Genomic DNA, 5,966 nt, shown 5'->3' with positions numbered 1-5,966 from the left:
ACAACATTTACCTTCTTTTCAACACAGAACCACAGCATGTGGTGGTTGTGTTTGGAACAGGTGTGCAGTTTGTTTGTAATGCCCTTTGAAAGATGTATAGCATCATTTGGGACCTCCAGTGATACATTGTTGGCATGAAAAGTTAATATATCTTACAAGGATATCTAGCTTACACTTATTTACCCAGAGCATCTGGCCACCTTGAGTTTCTTTATGGCAAGTATTCATCCTAAGTTCTAAGGCTTCTCTCCATAACTGGCATTGTAGGCAGTTAGCTCGGTGACAATATGGAAATCATGTCACCTGTAGGAAATTATCTTCCTGCCAAAAGTGATACTATTTCCTATTATTGGATTTGCTTTCTATCCTATAAGCTCTTTTTGTCCATTGCTTCATGACATTTTATTTTCTCCAAGAGTTATCACTGCAGAACCTTATCAAAGGCTAAATATGTGTCTCTCTAAAGCTCCTTTATTTCCCCTGAGCCTTCAAGTGCAGTACTGTTTTCCAACACTGATGACAAAGTAGTGAAACGACATTGCTAATAAATGCATGATGGATTTTTCAATTCAACCTTGCATTTCTAGGTATTCATTTACCATAATAGAACTTTAAGGTTAGGTTGTGTTTCTTTGTTTTCAGTGCAAAACACAGTCAACAAATATTGCCTTTAAGACTCTCCATAAGGAGGAAAAGAACCATCTCAGGCAAAAATTTCCTGACCCACCCCCCCAACACAATTTTTTAATTGCTTATACTCTGATAACGGGATGCCAAGTTTCTTTCTTTTTTAAAAGGATAGTAATACAAGTTTCTCTTAAATTGTTTTTTTCAATGAATTAAATCATGATTTAATAATTCTCTACCATCCTTAACTCCGGTCCGGTCTGCTTCTTACTCCACTCCACTAGTCTTTCCAAATGCTGTCATCCACTCCTATGGTACTTCTTCCCATTTATGTACAAATAATTCCCAAATCTTGACTCCACCTGAAATCTCTCCTCTGAATATGGACCCATCCAGCTACCTGTTGGACCTCTTCCTTAGGATATCCGACACATATCTCACACTCAGTGTGTCCAAAATCCAACCTGTTCTTTCTTTCCACATCTACTTCTCAACTCTTTTGTCATTGTTGAAATCTTGAACTTATCCTTGACTATTATCTCACATTCACTACACATCCAATTAATTCTGTGTTAATAACAGCATGTCTAAACCAGTGGACAACAAGTGGGGAAATTTTTGCCCTGAGCAGCCATTTGGCAATGTCTGGAAATATTTTTGGTTGTCATAGTTGGAGAGTACCTGCTCCTGGCATTTAAGGATAAGGGCCAAAGCTGTGTCTAGATATCCTACAGGACAGCCCTTCATAACAAAGAAATGGCACCACTAGCATTTTGGCCAGCTAAGGTTGAGTGGTCTTATTTTCAACCATTTCCTCTCCTTCCTTCCCCATTTGGACTACATTAGATGACTGTGGCTAGTAGTGATAAGAGTCATCTCTTACCAGAGTATCCACCTGTCTAACCTCTACTACATCTCATAGCCTTCCTCAAGATGTAACCCAATTGCTGCCCCCAAGAGTGTTCATCTTCTTAAGCAAATATGGCTTTCAATACCTATATGAGGAAGTCCAGCTGTCTATCATTGTGGGCATGAGTCCTTCTGTGGCCTATCCTTGCCACCTCCTTCAGTTCTTTCTCTTGCCATTCATCTCATTCTATAACCCAACCCTGTTACTGAGCTCTTCTGAGCAAGTTTTCCTGGCATGTACCCTGTGCTCCATCCCCTCCGTTATCCTTCTTAATGCTTCCTGCCTGGAACACTCTTCCATTCCTTGTTCTGCTCTGTTATCTCTGATGATCCCAGTATGGGAATCATTGTCCCTTGTAGGCCATCTAATAAGTTTTACAGTTATTATAAAATCACTACTTGTCATAAACATAATCATGTATTTACCTTTATGTTCCTCTTCATTGAACTGTAAAATTCTTAAGAGGAAACAAATCATTTTCATATTCATATAATATTGTATTTAGTTTGTAGCATGATGCATGACAATCATGGGCAGTCATATCATAAGCATATCTATAGCAAATGAAAGCTTGATAATCATCCCACAGGAATCTTAAATTCAATATTGCCAAAACATACAAATGAGGGATGGATTCTAGGCCCCAGAATAGAGTCATTTACTCTCTAACCTTGGACAATTTCTCATGCTTCTTTTGCCTTATCTATGAAGTTGGGATAATAGCTCTACTTGAAGGGTTATTTTATTTGGCAGTATTATATCTATCATCTATTACCACACTCAGAACACAGTCTGGTGTTATTTGACAATAAACCTTTCCAACAAGTGTTATACATGGACGTTCTCTGTTTTGAGGGACATCCATCTGATCCCCTTACCTGGAGTGATCCCCTTGTATAGACTTTGCTATGGTAAGTAGCAACGGGTCAGGGGGCTGACAACTGAATAAGGGTTTAGCAAAAAGGACTCCTCAGTCAATCCAGTCTTGAACTTCCACACCTTTGATGAAACCGATAGATTAAGCTTCTGAAACAGTGAATGGAGGCATCCTGAGCTTCAGTATATAGAGTGCTTGCTAAAATTTTCTGTTAGGGTTGAGACTTATCAGTGGTCATATGTCTGATTCCCAATGAAAGTGATGCCTATGTGGTACCCAGGTTCCAAGCATTTACATAGTACTAAAATGGGTTGGTCCCTGAACTGGCTCATCAACATTTCAGGCACTGTGACTCTCTCCTGGCCCACGCACTGTCTTCTCCATCATTAATCTCACACTGAGGGCTTTAGGACTAGTCTCTTTGTCATGACACTGAAACTGCAGACCTTCCTCAACTAGACCAATTGTCTATTATTTTTAGTTACTTAACCTTTTTGCTTCAGTATCTTCATTTATAAAATTGGAATATTGACATTGTATATGAGAATTGGTGTGAAATTCAATTATATAGCTGGTATCAAGTGTTTTATGCAGTCTGATACAGGTTCTAAACTGTTAGCTATTATTATAGAATCGTACTGAATTTCATTTGGGGAGCTTATCCAAATAAAGTTTGGAAACTACAACAAATTTATTTTTTTGTGTATTAAAGATTTTTTTTTTTAAAGATTACCAGGAACTGAATTCAGGGATGCTTTACCACTGAGCTATATCCCCCACTTTTTTTGGGGGGGGAGATAGGATCTTGCTGAGGCTGCCTCAAACTTGCAGTCATTCTGCCTTAACCTCCCAATGCACTGGAGTTGCAGCTGTGTGCCACTGTATCTGGCTTATGTTTTAATTTTGCCCTACAGAATAAAAATTCCAAAGCCCTTACTTAGCTAGCTCTTCAGATAAAACAAATAAACTATAGACTAAGAATTATAAGAAGTTTCTATAATCATGTTTCCTAACTGTGTTGGTGTCATGAAATAATCTAGAAAATGCACTGCCAGAATTGGCATACAAACTCATGGGGGAGCTGGAGTTGTCTTTAGTCTTTTCAATACTAGTTAATGTCACCTCTTGCCTTTGTCATAAGAATACACTATTATTCTCTAGTCTGCACCATGGCATCTTCCCTATTATCTCAATCCAGTCTCTCTCCCATAAGATTGACCTGGGTCACTGAGATCAAAGAGAAAACCTTTAGCTTTCTTTACTTATGTGCCCCACCCAGCTCTCTGTGCTATTATGGTGAATGGTCCCAATTCCTATCTAGAATCTAGAAGTTCTGAAGCACACCCAAATCTTGGTACTAATTTATACCACTTAAATCTAAGTGGTATAAATTAAGTTATTCTTAGAAACTGGATCTGTACATCAAAATATGATAATCACTGGGGATATATATGTATGTGTGTGTGTGTATATATATGTAGTTTCTATCCAAACTCATATTGCAGACTTTAAAATGCATCAAGGTAGAAGAGAATAGAGAATACCTTGGGGTGACTTATATTTACTGAAGAAAATTAGCCTATTTGTGAAGGTGTTAATTATTTAGGAGAACAAAGTTGATGATAAAGATTATTTGCAGATTCCTGCCTCTTACACTGGGAGAATATAGCTCACCCCAAGCCCACTGTGCAGTCCCTTATTTCAAGGCACTGTAGAGGTTTGCTAATTCGTCCTCTAAACCAATATGTAAATATTAAGCCTGTTGGTCCTACTGTTCCTATTGCAACTACTCAGAGTGAAAAGAAGCCATATCTAATACATGAAAAAATGAATATGACTCCATTTGACCTGAAATGGGACAGATTTGACTTTTGTACAATAGTTTGTCAAACCTGTCCAGATGAAAGAGCAAAAATCTTTGATGGATACAAATTACCAAAAATTACTGAAAATAAAACTGTTGAATATCCTTACATTAATTAAAAATAGAAAGTGTAACTTAAAATTTTCCTACAAGAAATAGATTCAGATAGTTTTACCAATAAATCTAGTACATTATAGAAAAAATAATACACAAATGGTTTCAAAAGTAAAAGGACAGAACATTTTCAGTATAGGTTTTAAGGTTGTCATTGCCCTGACTGAAACCAAAACCAGGCAATATATTACAAGAAAAGAAAATTACAAACCTGTAAGCCTCTTGAACATAGAAACAGCAATCCTCAACAAAACCTTAGCTATTAAAATCCAGTAATATATTTAAAAAGAATAACACATCATGACCAAATGGAGTTTATTACATGATTGTTAAAACCAGTTTAACTTTCAATAATCACACAAAGCAATCTCCCATACTTAAAAGAAAGGAGAAAAACACATGATCACAAGAGAAAAAGCATTTGATGAACTGTAGCATCTGCTATTTTTAAAAATTCTCAGTAAATAAGGGAATTTCTTGGATCCAAGTGCATTAATAAAAACCCCAGAGGTAATAAAACAATTGTAAAAGGCGAAACAATTCTCACCACCTTGTTTCAATATTGTACTTGGGATCCTAGCTAGTGTAATAATAAAAAGAAATGAGAGCCATGTATTTGGAAAAGATAAAAGAATGAAGAAGTGATTTATTAAGGTCATAAGAGACACAATGGGTAAAAATAGTTTTACATACTAGAAACAATTAGAAATAGAAAAAATTAAAACATTTGTAATAGCATAAAACATAAGTTAGAATAAAATTAGTATAGCATGTGTAAGATCTATACACTGCATACTATATAGTACAGTTAAACGAAATAAGGAAGCGGAGTAAGATGACAAGAGAGACCCTCCAGCAATTGTCTCTCCACAGCAACATTAATTTGCACAGCCATTTACACACCAAACTACCTTCACAAAAGTGAAGGAAAACAGGTGAGAGATCAGTGGTTTTAGCATACTAATAAGAATAGATGCATCAAGGAAGGAAGGAAGGAAAGGGTTGCACATTCAACCCTTCTGAAATCCAAGCAATTCAGCATTGAGAGAGATGCCTCCTGCTTGTAGGGAGGGAGAAAGAATTAAATGCAAGTCTTGGACTTGAAATCAATACCAGGCCCTCAACAATAAAACAGTGTATGGCAGAGCCCCACAGCCTCTGGATACATGGTATCTGAGGGACTACCTCTGTCATCTCTCATCTAACTTAGGACAGCACAATGTGAAGAAAGAATCCATCCACTGGAAGGTAGTTTAGGGAAGTAAGCACAGAAATTTGCCTTGGAATTCAATGCTGGGCCCACTACAGTGAAACTCAACATTAGCAGAACCCAACTCTGTCCCTAGACCAGTGCGCATGGTCAGAACTTTAGCACTTGCCTTGATGGCAGGGCAAGACCTGCAGCTACAGAGGGTCAGACTTGTATTCTGGCTAGCACTACTTCTACTGACTACAGAAGTCCTGAGCTATGAATCCCTTTAGCACCAGGCAGGCCATAGCAATGGGAGCCTTGGTTCTCCTACTGAGCTCAATGTCTTGGATTGTGGGTCCTAGTTATGACCTAGCATTATAGC

The sequence above is a fragment of the Ictidomys tridecemlineatus genome, chromosome 8 (genome assembly GCF_052094955.1).
Source record: "Ictidomys tridecemlineatus isolate mIctTri1 chromosome 8, mIctTri1.hap1, whole genome shotgun sequence".
Lineage (NCBI taxonomy): Eukaryota > Metazoa > Chordata > Mammalia > Rodentia > Sciuridae > Ictidomys > Ictidomys tridecemlineatus.
The sequence above is the reverse complement of the archived record's forward strand: the minus strand, read 5'-3'. Positions refer to the sequence as shown.